This window comes from Pelobates fuscus, chromosome 9, assembly GCF_036172605.1.
Source record: "Pelobates fuscus isolate aPelFus1 chromosome 9, aPelFus1.pri, whole genome shotgun sequence".
NCBI lineage: Eukaryota > Metazoa > Chordata > Amphibia > Anura > Pelobatidae > Pelobates > Pelobates fuscus.
In genome coordinates, this window is record NC_086325.1 from 91,321,841 (window position 1) to 91,341,123 (window position 19,283).

Consider the following 19,283-nt stretch of genomic DNA (forward strand, 5'->3'; position numbering starts at 1 on the left):
GCCTGTACCCACTACCTCAACCCTGAGACCCGAGATCCTGCCCCTGACCCAGTCCCCATAGCCGGGGATACCCCTGCTGAGTTTTAGAAGGCAGTAGCCTCCTACAAGGTTACAGGGACAAAGCAACCACAGGTGAGGTAGGGAAAGAGGGGGAGCTGTACACCAGGGAAGGAGGGCGGTTATACCACATAGCAGTGAGGAAGGAACCAACTACAGCCCCTAGAACCACCAAGCATCTGGTGACACCCAAGAAGTATTGGTATGCGCTGCTGAAGCTAGCTCACGATATCCCCTTGGCAAGGCATTTGGGCAGGGACCGGACGGCATCTCGGTTTACCCAAAACTTCTTCTGGCCAGGCATCTCGCAGGATCTGAGGCAGTACTGCCAGACCTGCGATGTCTACTAGAGAGTGGGGAAACATGGGGACCGGCACAGGGCCCCCCTCCATCCGTTACCTATTATCAAAGATCCATTCGGCAGGGTAGCTGTTGACATTATAGGTCTCCTAGCCAAGCCTAGTCCCTCTGTGAAGAAGTACATTCTGACCATTGTGAACTATGTGACTCTGTATCCCGAGGCAGTCACCCTGAGCAATATCTGGGCAGAGACTGTGGCTGAAGCCCTGATGCAAGTGTTCTCCCGGATAGGTTTTCCCTGGGAGATTCTCTCAGACCAGGGCACCCAATTTACTGCCGACATGACCCACCAACTGTGGAAGTTATGTGGATGGGTTTTCCCTGGAAGATTCTCTCGGACCAGGGCACCTAATTTACTATCGACATGACCCACCAACTGTGGAAGTTATGCAGCATCAAACCGATCCTGAGCTCCCATTACCACCCCCAGACCAATGACCTGTGCGAGTGCTTCAATGGCACTTTGAAGCAAATGCTCCATACCTTTGCAGCAACTCACAAGCATTGGGAGAAATTCCTGCCCCATCTCCTGTTCGCTTATCAGGAGGTGCCGCAGGAATCGACTGGGTTCTCTCCGTTCGAGCTAATGTTCGGCCGTAGAATGAGGGGACCCTTAGACCCTGTGTGGGAGCACTGGGAGGGAGCTGGGGATCAGGAAGGGACCCCCATCATTCCATATGTGCTGGAATTTAAGGACCGACTGGAGCAACTCACCCATCTTGTGCGAGGGAACCTCCAGGTGGCCCAGAAGCGCCAGTGCACATGGTATGATCAGGGCGCCAGGAGCCGTAGCTTTCTAGTCGGGCAGAAGGTTTTGGTGTTGAAACCCATCTGACATGACAGGTTGCCTGGCAGGGCCTATACTGGTTAGTTGAGCGGAAAGAGGACACTACCTATGTGATCGGTCCATGCTCGGGTACCGAAGTCCGACGCCTTTTACATGTGAACATGCTCAAGCCCTACCACGAGTGGATTGAGGATGTCACCGCCATTTGCGCGCCAGCCTTAGAAGATTATGGCAATCTTCCCCTGCCTGGTCTCTTGGAGGATGGGACTCAGGCAGGGTCCATAGAAGAGGTCCAGTTGGGGGGCCGACTTACTGATAACGAGCGTAACCAGGCCAAGCAGATGTTCGCCAAGCAAACGACATTCTCCAATATACCAGGTTATACCCCCCTAGCCATCCATAGAGTGGAGACCCCCGACCAACAGCCTCTATGGCAGACCCCATTCTGGGTACCAGAAGCTGTGCGGGGGAGCATGCTGCAGGAGATCCACTGGTCATCGAACAGTCCACGAGTCCTTGGGCCTTCCCCGTAGTCCTAGTCTTGACAAAAGACAGGACTACCAGGTTCTGTGTGGACTACCGGACGCTCAATGACAAGACGATCTCCGATGCCTACCCCATGGCCCGCATAGATGAGCTGCTAGATAGGATGGCCCGGGGTCGATACCTCACCACTATTGACCTATGTAGGGGATACTGGCAAATCTCTCCAGCAGCAGATGCTGTCCCCAAGTCTTCTTTCATCACCCCCTTTGGCCTGTACCAGTTTAAGGTAATGCCATTTGGGATGAAGAACGCCCCGACCACCTTCCAAAGGATGGTGGACTGGCTGTTAGATGGCCTCCAGGAATATGCCTGTGCATACCTGGACGATCTCACCGTATACAGCAATACTTGGGAGGAACACTTGGTACATGTGGGGGCTGTGCAGTGCAGGATTAGGGAGGCAGGATTGACCCTTAAGCCCAGTAAATGCACCCTGGGGGTGGCGGTTGTGCAGTACCTGGGGCCCCGGGTGGGGTGTGGGACACAGAAGCCAAAGTGGAAGCAGTAGCTAGCTCACTAAGACCCAGGTGCTGGCTTTTCTAGGGACAGCCGGTTATTATAGGAAGATTGTCCCCAATTACAGCGCTAAGCCCCTCACCGACCTGACCAAAAAGTCCCTGCCCAGACAGATACGCTGGACCCCAGAGTGTGAACAGTCATTCCCAGCCCTTAAAGATGCCCTGACAAATGCCCCTGTCCTGGCTTCTACTAATCCCAGAACATGTTTTCTTGTTCTCACAGATGCCTCCATGTTTGGGCTAGGAGCAGTGCTGAGCCAGGTTGGGGATGATGGCGGAAAACCCCCCCTGGCAATGCCGACGGGTTGTCCAGACAGACAGCCCTAAGTAAATGATCCGTGAGCACTTCCCTGGACATTCCCCAGCGGATCTGTTGGGATCAGGCTGTGTATGCCGGTTGTTAGTAAAGGGGGAGCTGTGTGGTAGAACTGCTTCCTGACTGTGAATTGCCCTTTCCTATGTGTGGATGTACTCTCCTGGAATGTATGTTTTCCCTGTTAAATTTTCCCCCTTTCTGTAATTTTCACATTAAATCATGCAAATGACTTTTTAACCACACGGGGGCGCTCTGGCGCACGGAACCCGGACCACCCCAATACTCCATTTTGAACGTGTGGTTAGTGATACAAGCGGCGTGTGCTCCTCCTGGTCGGCATTCAGTGACATGAGCCGGCAGCCACCCAGGGGGAGCATTCGCATACTGAACCGGCCTGCGCATACTGTCTTCGATCCCAGGGATGGAGATCGTCTTACCTGCTCCCAACGGAGCTATAATCACTCCTTTCACCCCTACCTGGGAGCCGGTGAACAATCAGAGAAGGAGCGCCCGTTTAAACAGGGTTTTGCGCCCTTTCTTCTGTTTGGGCAGCGAACTACTCTCCTTCCTGAGTGCTGATTGGCGCAAATTGGTTTCACGCCTCTCAGCGTATTGGTGCAATCAGGTTTTGCACCCTTTCTTCTGATTGGGCGGTGAAACCCATCTCCTCCCTGAGCGTTGATTGGCGCACATTGGTTTTGCGCCTTTCAGCGGATTGGATGTTGCTTGGTTTGGGCGCGAAGTTTGAATTCACTGGACCAAACCAAGCAACGCTGTGGAACTGATTTCGGGGATGTACAGAGCCTCGAGCCCCAGACTTTAGACGCTGGTATCTTGGACTCTGTACACCCGATAGCCCCCGCTATTTGCAGGGATCCCACATGGGACCCAGGGTTATCTAACGATATATGTTTTTGTAACGATATGTAACGATAAATTGGTTTTGCGCCTTTCAGCGGATTGGATGTTACTTGGTTTGGGCGCGAAGTTTGAATTCACTGGACGAAACCAAGCAACGCTGTGGAACTGATTTCGGGGATGTACAGAGCCTCGAGCCCCAGACTTTAGACGCTGGTATCTCGGACTCTGTACACCCAATAGCCCCTGCTATTTGCAGGGATCCCAGATGGGACCCGGGGCTATCTAACGATATATGTTTTACCTGTGTGACCCATTCCCTGCCTGGGGCGCTGAGCCCCAAAATTTACACCCCTGTAGCTCAGTGCCGGATCCAGAGCCTGATCTCGGGAGGGGCACTTGTAGATTATTTAAAGAAATAATCCAGGCACAATAACCCCTACAGCATTTCTCCATCCCTGGTGGTCCGTGGGGAATCCCTGGTGGTCCCAGGGCTAGAGTTCACTCTCGCGAGATCCGGAGCGTTGCCGTGGTAGCCGCAGCAACGCTCCATGCTCGCGAGAGTAGGACCCGGAAGAGTTGCAGGCAGAGCTCCAGGGTCCTCTCTCATTCCCTCCCTGTCGGCTGTCAGCAATGTGCCTGCGGACCGGGGAGGGATCTCTGATCTCTGATCTCCCTCCCCGGTCCGCAGGCACATTACAGGGCTTGCACTTGGACAGTGCCAGCCCTGCATTAGCCAGCAGGGGAGAATCCTGTTGCCCCTCCCCTGGATCCGCCACTGCTGTAGGTAATGTGTTGGCATGTGTGTCCCTGTGTGCTAGTGGTATCTCCCAGAGATCGTTATCTGCAACCCAGCACCCTCCTGCCTGGGATTTGTGTTGTGTTGGATGGAGACCCCCTGTGGGGGAATGTGCATAGAAAGCTGTGTGCCTAAATAAAGGTTGTCAATCATTGTACCCCTGGAACCGTGTGTCGTACAGTTACTGGGGGGCAGGGGGAATAGGTCTCTTAATACATTAATAGTGGGGGTAACCCGCCAGGTAAACCAAGGTCCTGCTACAGTAATGTTTCAAAGCACTGATCCCTTAAGTATGTTTAACATGTTTGAAATAAAGGGTACAGACATCAATAGTTACCCCCCTATATCAGTCATTTCAAACAAAATGTGATAGTAATTGCAACACATGACTCTTAAAATGTGTCTGTAAGGGAAAATCAACAAAAGAAGACATAGTGGAAGTAAAAGACCCCACATATGACATAATGGGACAGCCATGTGGTATATCAAGATGTTTGTGTATTTTGGGGATATGTGTTAAATTATTCATACAAATAAAAAAGAAGAGGATTTTATTTAAAAAAAATCCCGTAAGCTATGTTTTATTGAATGGTGTAATTTCCAGAGAAGTGACAGTCTGCTTTAAAATTACTTAGTGTAATGTTGGCTGTGTTTTTGGTCTTTGGTTTTAAACAATGGTATTTTATGAGAAGATACACCATTCCTGCAGTCCAAGATCTCTAACAGACTGACACAGCTTTTGTTTTGGGTTTCTGCTATATTCTTTTCTTATGGTAAAAAAAAATGCTCAAAGAATAAATACACAAAAAGGATAAGTGGCGCTTGAATAATATATCCCAGTGCGTCTGTACACACCCCGGTGTTTAGTCACCAAAAAGCACTTACATAAATGGATGAATACAGAAAGAAGGGCGGTTGCGCACACAATGGCATTTTTGTAGTCATAGAATATTATATCTGTAAAGTACAATCAAATAAAAACCATCATAGGGTAGTATGAAAATGCAAAGTATAAAATGAGAAGTAAATTGGAGCACTCACAATATTTAGAGACATGTAAGTTGGCACTAAACTATGATGACATGTAGAAACATCCAATATTGGTGCTGGAAATAATGCAGGTTCCCCAGAAAAGCAGCAGTATTCTTGTGGATGAAAGTTACAGGAACCAGGTATGAAGTATCAAATAGCTCTTTATTACATAAAAATCAAGCACAACATGTTTCAACCAATCAAACTTGGTCTTCCTCAGGTGCAATATCTAACAGGTACATACCATAGGAATATATATCATAACTAATTAATACAAGATAAAACACACGTCACAACTTCACAATAATCCCACCCATCTTGTCCTTATATGGGAGTTCCGTTTTTCCTTTACCTCCTCTAATATGGATGGCGACCGCTGGTTTCAATGTGTGGATATGTGTAATGCCCTTCCCAACATGGCCGCACGTTGCGGTCAACCACGTGTGATTCGCTCACTTCCAGTGTCGGCTCACAGTGTAATTTCCGGATGGCGTCACCCAGGGGAGTTGTACAGCGAGATAATAAATCAAGAAAGGAATAAATTAGCAATGAGATAAGAATTTTTAACCTGTCTAAAAAACCATTATCACAACACAAACAAAAGTTTTAACTAGAGATTTAAAATATTCTCGTAGTTGCCCTATTAATAAATTTGAAGCTTTTATCGATATAAATAGATTTACCAGGAAATTGTGTCTGAAAAAGTTTTTTAATAAAAACATTAAACAGGGAGAAATGTTAAATATGGAAGAAGTTGACCAAAATAATATCATCAAACATACTGATTTTAAAAAAAAGTCTACGTTTTATCCGCAATTTTTAAAAACACAGAGTATGAAAGTTTTTGAGAAAGATTGTTTAGATGAAATTTATAAAATCAAACATCTTACTAAATATGAGCACAATCTGTCATTTAAAAAAAGAAAGGTTATTAAAGATCTGAAATAAGACACCTCCATCGTAATTAAAGCGCCGATAAAGGTGGTGAAGTGGTGGTTTTAGATGAGGACACATATTTAAACGAAATTAAATGCCAATTAAGTGACGAGAATACATACAAAAAACTTAGTAAAAATCCAACTATGGAAATAAAAACAAAATATGAATTTCTATTACAAGAAGGCAAAGACAATAATGTTCTTAACAAAAATGAATATGCTTTTCTCACGTCAGAACATTCTAAAATACCGGTTATTTACATATACAAAGTTTGGACAATCCTCCAGGGAGGCCTATAGTCTCAGGGATTGATTCAATCGTATCCCTGTTATTTCAATTTATAGACCATTTCTTGCAACCATTAGTTAAATCCTGCCCTGTATTTTTACTGGACTCAATGAGCCTTTTAAATATCTTAGATCGTTTTAAATGGGAAGAGGGATATATTTTAATAACCTGCAATGTTACCAGCTTATATACTATCATTGAACACCGCTTAGGACTCGAAGCTGCGGAATTTAATTTAAGACAATCTAAAGAGCTTCCAGAGGTACAAATCAAATTCATAATTAAAGGAATTTTAATTATTTTAACTAAAAATTATTTCTGGTTTGAGAACGAGTTTGATCTTCAAACCAGAGGAAATGCTATGGGGACCAAGTTTGCCCCTAGTTACGCCAATCTCTTCATGTCATACTGGGAAAGAGCTTTTATATACCAGGGACATGACTATAGGGCAAACTTGGTCCTTTATAAACAATATATTGATGACATGTTTATGGTTTGGAAGGGCACTGAACAGGAAATTAATTTATTTTTTATTTATCTTAACTTAAACGATCGGGGCATTAAACTAACAAAAAATATTAGTCCCAGTAACATTCATTTCTTAGACCTCAATATTTTTATCTCTGACAATCAAGTTAAAACTCATACTTTTTTCAAACAGGTAGATGTAAATAGTTTTATTGAAACTACAAGTTGCCATTATGACCCATGGTTACGCAATATGCCTAAGGGTCAATTTTTACATCTGAAATTAAACTGTTCAGAACAAATAGATTTTAATAATCAATCATCCTTTTAAAAAAAAACTATTCTTGCAAAAAGGATATAAAGATGATACGCTCTCCAAAAGTATAAAAGATATTGATGAACTTAATAGAACCTAATTATTAAAATGTAAAGGAAAAGACCAGATAACATCTTCCCAACAAATCCCTTTTATTTTTAATTATTCAAGTAATGTAGGTATTTTAAAGAAGGTCATTAACAAAAATTGGCACATTCTTCAGCAAGAACATGACATACATGAAATTTTAGGACAGAAGCCGAAATTTGTTTTTAGGGGTGCTAGAAATTTTAAACAGATTTTAACTTCCAGCTATGTGGAAAAAAGAAGACTGGTCAAAAAAACAGAAAGGCTTCTTTCATTGCCGTAATTGCAATGCCTACCAAAGTACTAAGGTTGAAATGAAAAAGAAAGAAAATGTTATATCTCCTATTACCAACAAAAAAAAAATCAGTCTCTTCTTTTATTTCATGTGAGTCTAAAAATGTTATCTTTTAAAATGTAAATGTGGACTACAATATGTAGGAAAAACATCAAGATCCCTAAAAATATGCATAAATGAACACATTAGAAATATAAAAAAAGGATTTCTAAACCAATGTCCAAACATTTTTTTAGAGGTCCACCAGTCTAACCCTAAAGAAATGGAATTCGTGGCCATACAAAAAGTTTTAACACACTGGAGAGGTGGAGATGATCTCAGTAAGAGAGAAAGCTCCTGGATCTTTGAATTACAGACCTTACACCCTAGGAGGTTAAATATAGATTTTGATATCGCACCAATTCTCTAATCACATTTCTTGAATATGTTTGTCTGCTTACTATAATAAGTTTTGATCTTATTATAATTTTTGGTTTTATTATAATATTAACAACCACTTTTATGTCTTTATAAAGCTGCACTAATTTTAATTATATTAGTTCTAAATAAGATGTTTTTTATTATAGATGTTGTTACAAACTGCTATTTGTAACTGGCCCTTTAAATGGAAAATTGCCCTGCTTCCCTGGATTGTGGCGAAGCCTATTTGCCAGCCTCCTTCCTCATGACTGGAAGATTGTGCTCCTGAAAACGTATTAACTTTTATTGGGTGTGTATGGCCCTTTAAGAACCGTCTGGGGGACATATTGTGACTTTGCTGAACAATGCCCCTTTAAGACTATGTCCCCAGACCTGTAAAATGACTTGCCCCTGGCTCTCTCCCACTTGGTTCAGTAAATAGGGCTTACTGAACCAAGTACCACACAGGCGGACCACCCAGAAGTTAAAGTATGCAGGCAATTTACCTCCCAGGCTGTGAGGTTACTGCAGGTTAATTGCACGTGGCGGCGGCCATCTTCATTCGAATGCGGTCAGCGGTGTATGCTAAAGATTCTGTGGAACTGAAATCGGCTACACATTTTACTGAACACCGCTGACCCTTACCTTCTCCTACACTTCGTTTTTCAGCTCCAGAGACGAAGTCCTGTTCGAAATGGGACTTTGTCGTTTTCGGCATGAAATTGACTGACCGCACAGCCCAAATCTATGGAACTGTTTTGGGCAGGAAATTGTGCTTGCGGTCGGTCATAAAGGGACCTCCAGCTAACTTTTGATCCACTGGGGGGATTTGCCTGATTTTTGGAAGTGTTTATGTTTGATGTATGCTGAGTCTGAATATGTAACTTTTATGGAAATTGAATATATGGTTTTAAAGGTACAGTGTGTGTGTGAAAACTGTATTTTTATTGTATGTAATAATTGGTTTAACTGTTTATCTGAGGGGAGGGGATATGTGGGTTGCACCAGATGTGTGATTGGTGATTTTATGCCTCCCTCTGGGAGTGTCCTGTTTGCATGGAACCTCAATAAAAACCAGGCTGGGTGTTCCAGCACCTGAGACCTCTTCTGACCCTCTAACTTGTAGCCTTGACTCGTGTTTGTAGGGGACAGCTATAATCACTACAGGGATTGCTATGCGCTTCATACTCCTTTAGCTACTGAGCTCTTGTAAGAGCTCTTGTTCCTGATCCTGCTTCGCTCTACAGAAGGAAGAGGTTCGCCTATTGGAACCTGGAGCCTGGTCGTAGGTCCAGGGCGCAGAACAGACGGCGAGATACCAGCCCAGCAGCGGTGGTTCGTGGAGTTCGCAGTGCTTATGGTGGCTACGGTGCTGATGGTCCTTTGGTGAGCGCTAGGAGCATCCTTTCTACGGTCCAACTTCCAGCCAGCCTGGAGGCAACCGTAACAGATGTCGTTTATTAAATGTATATTTTTATATTCAGCAACTTTGGACCCACTTCATATTCGTATTATTCATTGTGGCGGAACCCACCTCGCCACTGGACATTGGAGGGGCCTGGCTGCTAGCCTCCTACCCGCTGACTATGGCCCCTGGACATATTGCTCTTTAAAGACTATATGTGGGCATGTATAATTTATATTGCTGCTACTGGCCCTTTAAAATCAGCGGTGGACATTTTGGGACTACTGTCCCTTTAAGACTGTGAAGCATGTTCTATTATACTGCCTGTATATCGTATATGTATTTATGTATGCAGTTAACCTGGGTTATATATATATGCAGCCTTCATCTGATTGTTCGGTAGAATCACTCCATTCATTATATTGAGTGAAACTACCGAACAACCAGACCACCCAGGAATAAGTGTGCCTCCAATTACAGTTTGCAACAATGTTGCAAACGGGTAATTGGCAATCAGTGTAATGTAGTCTTTGTCCTCTGGGTGGCCACCATTCGGGAAACAAACACGTGGCGGCGGCCATCTTAAACTACCGAACAGCGGTGTTTTGCCGTCGAGTGTCTGGAACTAAAATCGGACACTTGACTAGGCAAACACCGCTGAGACCTCCATACTTCCAGAAATTCGTATGGAAACTACCGAATGACCCGCCGTTCGGTAGAAAGAACCCCATAAACAAGGGAATTCATTCAAACCCTCTCCAGGCTCTATAACACAGTCAATTCGCCTGTTTTCATTCCCTTGTTTGTGACCGACCGCAGGGCCAAAATGCATGGAACTGTTTTCGGATACTTTACCCATGCGGTCGGTCAAATCTTTGGAACCCCATATCTCACGAACCATTCATCCGAATTACTTGAATTTTGGATATGTTGTCCCCCTGAATAAGGGCTATCCAGCGATGCTGGATTTAAAGGTGTACCCCCTGTTTTTGGGGTACATCCAGGAATTGGGGAAAAGTGTGTACTGTATAATTGGGTTAAGTGGTAATCTAAGGGGAGGAAATGTGTGGGAGGTACATCCATGTGATTGGTCAATATCATCCTCCCCCTGGGAGTGTCCTGTATGTACCTGTTTGTGAATAAAAGCCAGGCTGGATGAGCCAGTCGAGAGTTCCTGTTTTAACCTCAAAGTGATGTGTCGTCTCATTATTGGGGGAAGGATTTATTGTATGCTGTTCCAGTTTGACTGCTAGGAGTGGAAACCTATTTGCATGGTTTGTCCTATTCGGCTGTATACAGCATTCATATGCTTGAGAAGGTTCATATGCTGCATCGGTTCGGTGATTATGGTGTCTGCCAGAGTGCTTGGAGTCCTCAGGAAGCACTAGGAGCATCCATTAACGGAGGTATCCAGTCGGGGTGCCAGGTGATCCGTTACATTGGTGGCAAGCGGTGGGATGGCGTCCTGGTGTGAGAGGAACAACACCCTGGAGACACAGGAATTATTATGGAGTGGCATAGAACCAGCGAGTCCCTGGACAGTGCTCCAGGTGGAAGAGGAGTTTAACCGGAGGTTACAGAACCTCTTAGCACCACTGGTAAAGCCAATAGTAGAGGCAACCAGGTTGGACTGCAGTGACAGCGCACGACAAGAGATGTGGGAAGAAACCCTAGAGGGTGTCCAGCGTTGGCGAGGGGAGCGGCTTCCCAGCAAGGAGCAGCGGTTACAAGGTAGAGTGGCCCTACGGATATCTATGCTGGGAGAACAGGCTCAGGAGGAATGGGTGATGCAACTTGATTCACTGGCATGGAGAGAACTGGGTCTCGAGGACGCATACCAAGCGCTACGTTGGTACGCGGTTCAGCGGGTGCCTGGAATGGCCAAATTTGGCAAACCCGAGGGCGAGGATTATAATGGCCCTGGCTTATTATGGGGGACATTTGCAGAACCAGAATTTGGGAGTGCGGCAGAGTCACGGCTTTGGGACATATTTGACTACAGAGAAGCCGTGCTGGATCTCCCTATGGCCGAGGACCTAAGGCCAGACTTGACTGAACTGGCTGTCCAGGAATGGGAGCTGGAGCAGGATTACCAACACCTGTTCAGCGCCAGTCAGTTACCATATACCCCACAAGTACCACCAGAGCAGTGGGAGATCGAACAGAATTATGCGGACTTATATGATCCAGTGACACCGCCTGTCTCTAACCTGATGGGGCTTCTGGACTGTACACCATTGGGAGCGGTGAGTTTTGTTCCCCCTCCCCAACAACTAAGCCCGCCAGTAGGAGACCTGCATTTAGTACCTCCTACTGCCCAACCAGCCCCAGAAATGGGGGACCTTATCGACTGGTCCTGGGAAGACCCACAGATGGCAGGTGGAGATGGGACCGTGGTCTCTCTGCCGGCCCTACAGGGAGGCTGGGCAGTTGGCCCAGATCCCCAGCGGCAGTGTGTATTACAGGGGGCTGAAGGTGCCATCCTTGCTCCCCAGCGGCAGCCTAACACACCAAGGGGAGACAGTAAGCCCCACACCAGCACAGATGGGACCGTGGTCTCTGTGCCCAAGCTACCGGGAGCTGAAGGAGATGTTCTTGCTCCCCAGCGGCCGTCTACGGTTCAGGGAGAGGGGTTTGTTGTTTACTCTCCCCAGCGGCAGCACAGCTCACCAAGGGGAGACAGTAAGCCCCTCACCAGCACAGATGGGACCGTGGTCTCTGTGCCCAAGTTACAGGGAGCTGAAGGAGCCGTCCTTGCTCCCCAGCGGCAGTCTATGGTTCAGGGAGAGGAGTTTGTCATCCCCTCTCCCCAGCGGCAGCTTAGCACACCAAGGGGAGACAGTAAACCCCACAACCGTGCAGATGGGACCGTAGTCTCTGCACCTACACCACTGGGGATAGGGACAGTCGGTCCTAGTCCACAACAGCCAGACAAAATATCGGAAGGGGAGACAGTCGTTTTTCCCCAACCACAGCTGTGTTCAACCAGGGGAGAGGACACCCTGGTTACTTTTTCCCCAAGCCTTGGACTTACAACTGGACACGAGTGGCAGGGGGCCATCTGGACAACTACCCCCTGTAAGGACAGCCAGCCGACTATCAGAGCCCCAGACCGACTGGAGGTCTGGAGTCTGGATAGTCTAAATGGGAAAGGGGAGAAATGTGGCGGAACCCACCTCGCCACTGGACATTGGAGGGGCCTGGCTGCTAGCCTCCTACCCGCTGACTATGGCCCCTGGACATATTGCTCTTTAAAGACTATATGTGGGCATGTATAATTTATATTGCTGCTACTGGCCCTTTAAAATCAGCGGTGGACATTTTGGGACTACTGTCCCTTTAAGACTGTGAAGCATGTTCTATTATACTGCCTGTATATCGTATATGTATTTATGTATGCAGTTAACCTGGGTTATATATATATGCAGCCTTCATCTGATTGTTCGGTAGAATCACTCCATTCATTATATTGAGTGAAACTACCGAACAACCAGACCACCCAGGAATAAGTGTGCCTCCAATTACAGTTTGCAACAATGTTGCAAACGGGTAATTGGCAATCAGTGTAATGTAGTCTTTGTCCTCTGGGTGGCCACCATTCGGGAAACAAACACGTGGCGGCGGCCATCTTAAACTACCGAACAGCGGTGTTTTGCCGTCGAGTGTCTGGAACTAAAATCGGACACTTGACTAGGCAAACACCGCTGAGACCTCCATACTTCCAGAAATTCGTATGGAAACTACCGAATGACCCGCCGTTCGGTAGAAAGAACCCCATAAACAAGGGAATTCATTCAAACCCTCTCCAGGCTCTATAACACAGTCAATTCGCCTGTTTTCATTCCCTTGTTTGTGACCGACCGCAGGGCCAAAATGCATGGAACTGTTTTCGGATACTTTACCCATGCGGTCGGTCAAATCTTTGGAACCCCATATCTCACGAACCATTCATCCGAATTACTTGAATTTTGGATATGTTGTCCCCCTGAATAAGGGCTATCCAGCGATGCTGGATTTAAAGGTGTACCCCCTGTTTTTGGGGTACATCCAGGAATTGGGGAAAAGTGTGTACTGTATAATTGGGTTAAGTGGTAATCTAAGGGGAGGAAATGTGTGGGAGGTACATCCATGTGATTGGTCAATATCATCCTCCCCCTGGGAGTGTCCTGTATGTACCTGTTTGTGAATAAAAGCCAGGCTGGATGAGCCAGTCGAGAGTTCCTGTTTTAACCTCAAAGTGATGTGTCGTCTCATTATTGGGGGAAGGATTTATTGTATGCTGTTCCAGTTTGACTGCTAGGAGTGGAAACCTATTTGCATGGTTTGTCCTATTCGGCTGTATACAGCATTCATATGCTTGAGAAGGTTCATATGCTGCATCGGTTCGGTGATTATGGTGTCTGCCAGAGTGCTTGGAGTCCTCAGGAAGCACTAGGAGCATCCATTAACGGAGGTATCCAGTCGGGGTGCCAGGTGATCCGTTACATTGGTGGCAAGCGGTGGGATGGCGTCCTGGTGTGAGAGGAACAACACCCTGGAGACACAGGAATTATTATGGAGTGGCATAGAACCAGCGAGTCCCTGGACAGTGCTCCAGGTGGAAGAGGAGTTTAACCGGAGGTTACAGAACCTCTTAGCACCACTGGTAAAGCCAATAGTAGAGGCAACCAGGTTGGACTGCAGTGACAGCGCACGACAAGAGATGTGGGAAGAAACCCTAGAGGGTGTCCAGCGTTGGCGAGGGGAGCGGCTTCCCAGCAAGGAGCAGCGGTTACAAGGTAGAGTGGCCCTACGGATATCTATGCTGGGAGAACAGGCTCAGGAGGAATGGGTGATGCAACTTGATTCACTGGCATGGAGAGAACTGGGTCTCGAGGACGCATACCAAGCGCTACGTTGGTACGCGGTTCAGCGGGTGCCTGGAATGGCCAAATTTGGCAAACCCGAGGGCGAGGATTATAATGGCCCTGGCTTATTATGGGGGACATTTGCAGAACCAGAATTTGGGAGTGCGGCAGAGTCACGGCTTTGGGACATATTTGACTACAGAGAAGCCGTGCTGGATCTCCCTATGGCCGAGGACCTAAGGCCAGACTTGACTGAACTGGCTGTCCAGGAATGGGAGCTGGAGCAGGATTACCAACACCTGTTCAGCGCCAGTCAGTTACCATATACCCCACAAGTACCACCAGAGCAGTGGGAGATCGAACAGAATTATGCGGACTTATATGATCCAGTGACACCGCCTGTCTCTAACCTGATGGGGCTTCTGGACTGTACACCATTGGGAGCGGTGAGTTTTGTTCCCCCTCCCCAACAACTAAGCCCGCCAGTAGGAGACCTGCATTTAGTACCTCCTACTGCCCAACCAGCCCCAGAAATGGGGGACCTTATCGACTGGTCCTGGGAAGACCCACAGATGGCAGGTGGAGATGGGACCGTGGTCTCTCTGCCGGCCCTACAGGGAGGCTGGGCAGTTGGCCCAGATCCCCAGCGGCAGTGTGTATTACAGGGGGCTGAAGGTGCCATCCTTGCTCCCCAGCGGCAGCCTAACACACCAAGGGGAGACAGTAAGCCCCACACCAGCACAGATGGGACCGTGGTCTCTGTGCCCAAGCTACCGGGAGCTGAAGGAGATGTTCTTGCTCCCCAGCGGCCGTCTACGGTTCAGGGAGAGGGGTTTGTTGTTTACTCTCCCCAGCGGCAGCACAGCTCACCAAGGGGAGACAGTAAGCCCCTCACCAGCACAGATGGGACCGTGGTCTCTGTGCCCAAGTTACAGGGAGCTGAAGGAGCCGTCCTTGCTCCCCAGCGGCAGTCTATGGTTCAGGGAGAGGAGTTTGTCATCCCCTCTCCCCAGCGGCAGCTTAGCACACCAAGGGGAGACAGTAAACCCCACAACCGTGCAGATGGGACCGTAGTCTCTGCACCTACACCACTGGGGATAGGGACAGTCGGTCCTAGTCCACAACAGCCAGACAAAATATCGGAAGGGGAGACAGTCGTTTTTCCCCAACCACAGCTGTGTTCAACCAGGGGAGAGGACACCCTGGTTACTTTTTCCCCAAGCCTTGGACTTACAACTGGACACGAGTGGCAGGGGGCCATCTGGACAACTACCCCCTGTAAGGACAGCCAGCCGACTATCAGAGCCCCAGACCGACTGGAGGTCTGGAGTCTGGATAGTCTAAATGGGAAAGGGGAGAAATGTGGCGGAACCCACCTCGCCACTGGACATTGGAGGGGCCTGGCTGCTAGCCTCCTACCCGCTGACTATGGCCCCTGGACATATTGCTCTTTAAAGACTATATGTGGGCATGTATAATTTATATTGCTGCTACTGGCCCTTTAAAATCAGCGGTGGACATTTTGGGACTACTGTCCCTTTAAGACTGTGAAGCATGTTCTATTATACTGCCTGTATATCGTATATGTATTTATGTATGCAGTTAACCTGGGTTATATATATATGCAGCCTTCATCTGATTGTTCGGTAGAATCACTCCATTCATTATATTGAGTGAAACTACCGAACAACCAGACCACCCAGGAATAAGTGTGCCTCCAATTACAGTTTGCAACAATGTTGCAAACGGGTAATTGGCAATCAGTGTAATGTAGTCTTTGTCCTCTGGGTGGCCACCATTCGGGAAACAAACACGTGGCGGCGGCCATCTTAAACTACCGAACAGCGGTGTTTTGCCGTCGAGTGTCTGGAACTAAAATCGGACACTTGACTAGGCAAACACCGCTGAGACCTCCATACTTCCAGAAATTCGTATGGAAACTACCGAATGACCCGCCGTTCGGTAGAAAGAACCCCATAAACAAGGGAATTCATTCAAACCCTCTCCAGGCTCTATAACACAGTCAATTCGCCTGTTTTCATTCCCTTGTTTGTGACCGACCGCAGGGCCAAAATGCATGGAACTGTTTTCGGATACTTTACCCATGCGGTCGGTCAAATCTTTGGAACCCCATATCTCACGAACCATTCATCCGAATTACTTGAATTTTGGATATGTTGTCCCCCTGAATAAGGGCTATCCAGCGATGCTGGATTTAAAGGTGTACCCCCTGTTTTTGGGGTACATCCAGGAATTGGGGAAAAGTGTGTACTGTATAATTGGGTTAAGTGGTAATCTAAGGGGAGGAAATGTGTGGGAGGTACATCCATGTGATTGGTCAATATCATCCTCCCCCTGGGAGTGTCCTGTATGTACCTGTTTGTGAATAAAAGCCAGGCTGGATGAGCCAGTCGAGAGTTCCTGTTTTAACCTCAAAGTGATGTGTCGTCTCATTATTGGGGGAAGGATTTATTGTATGCTGTTCCAGTTTGACTGCTAGGAGTGGAAACCTATTTGCATGGTTTGTCCTATTCGGCTGTATACAGCATTCATATGCTTGAGAAGGTTCATATGCTGCATCGGTTCGGTGATTATGGTGTCTGCCAGAGTGCTTGGAGTCCTCAGGAAGCACTAGGAGCATCCATTAACGGAGGTATCCAGTCGGGGTGCCAGGTGATCCGTTACATTCATCAATATGAATGCCTATATATTTTTCTTTCTAAACATGATGGCTTCGAGTAATATTAGCTCAATGAGTACAGACTTGGTAGGGAGAGCTATACACGCCCCCTAATTAAGAACGACGGTTAAGCAGAATTGTACAACTCCCCTGGATGATGCCAGCCGTAAATTACACTGTGAGCCGATACCGGAAGTGAGCGAATCACACGTGGTCGACCGCAACACGCGGCCATGTTGGGAAGGGCATTACACATATACACACATTGAAACCAGCGGTCGCCATCCATATTAGAGGAGGCAAAGGAAAAACGGAACTCCCATATTAGGACAAGATGGGTGGGATTATTGTGAAGTTGTGACATGTGTGTTTTATCTTGTATTAATTAGTTATGATATATATTCCTATGGTATGTACCTGTTAGATATTGCACCTGAGGAAGACCAAGTTTGATTGGTCGAAACATGTTGTGCTTGATTTTTATGTAATAAAGAGCTATTTGATACTTCATACCTGGTTCCTGTAACTTTCATCCAGAAGAATACTGCTACTTTTCTGGGGGACCCTCATTATTTCCAGCACCAATATTGGATGTTTCTACAAGTCATCATAGTTTAGAGCCGACTTACATGTCTCTAAATATTGTGAGTGCTCCAATTTACGTCTCATTTTATACTTTGCATTTTCACACTACCCTATGATGGTTTTTATTTGATTGTACTTTACAGATATAATATTCTATAACTACAAAAATGCCATTGTGTGCGCAACCGCCCTTCTTTCTGTATTCATCCATCAATGCTCAAAGAATGCTCAAATAATTTGTACCATAACTAGTATTTTTACAGAATGTTATAACAGACTGATTGCCTTTTTGGCATTGCTGCATGTTATACCAAAACATTGCAGCAACACCAAATAGGTGGAGCATGAGATCTCTGTAGGAAACTTAAATTTCAACACCATGCAAGTAGCGAGGCTTGCCCGTCAGAGTGTTGTGATTAGTTGGCTTCCTAGCTGACTAAATACAGTACTTTTACTAAATATTCAAAGCATCCCCAGGCACGCATGGATTTATTTCCTGCATAGCCCATAATATTGGGTTATAATAGCTTTTTATTTAGCCTTTTTTGGGGGCTAAAACAAGATCTTCAATCAAAACTTCAGTGTGAAGGAGGAAGGTATGGACATGTTTGTGATCCCCTAGCTACCCACAAGGAATTACTTTAAGTGCTCAGAAGACTTGGCATCTCCTGGGTCTTTCAAGTGGACCATAATTGTCATAAAAGCACCCAGGAGATTGGCATATCTTGGCCTGTGTACATAAAATTCAATTCAAGAGATTTACGTTACAGTAACAATTAATTATTGGATTGTAGTTGTACATAAATCTCTAAAGTGCCAGTTAATTTTAAATAAAAAATAACATAGCACTGTAATTGCACAACTAACTTTTTAAGTTATTTCTGAGCTCTAGAGCATGGGTGTCCAACCAGCAGTCCGTTGCCCGCACGTGGCCCAGGACCGCTAGCCATCCGCATTGTTGGGCAGAGAGCAAGGCAGGGAGCCCATTACATTCTGTGCTCCTGCACAGTTCCGTTGCCGCCCGGCAGTAAGCCAGCCACCGGGAAGAGCACAGAGGTCCCAACACGAGTGCAACCACTGGACACCAGGGACAGAGGATCTACTTCAGCCCTCCCACAGCAAGGTAGGGTGGACCTCTTTAGTACTAAATGTGTGTGTATGTGATTTTTGTGTATGTTTTGTCAGTGACTGGCTGTGTGTGTGGGGGGGGGGTCTGTGGGTATTTATGGGATTGTGTGTTTACGTTTGGGATTATGTGTGTCGGTCTGGGATTGTGTGTGTGTGTATATCTGTGTGGGTGTGTCTGTGATTGTGTGTATAGGTCTATGATTTAATGTGTGTGTGGATCTGTGATTATGTTTTTGTATATGTGATTGTGTTTGTATGTGATTATGTGTGATTTTGTTTGTATATGTCTGTGATTTTATGTGTGTGTAGTTCTGTGATTTTGTGTGTGTGTGTGTGTGTATGTATGTGATTATGTGTAAAGGTATGGGATAATATTTCTGTGTGTGGGTCTGATTGTCTGTGTGGGTCTTATTGTGGGTGTATGTATGTAATTGTGGGTGTATGTATGTGATTGTGTGTGTAGGTGTCAGGGACCAGGAACCAGACAGAGACAGAAATAGATGCAAACACACCTTTATTAATAAATAACAAATAATAAACAAAAGCAAAGTCCAGGAATCAAGCAGGGGTCAG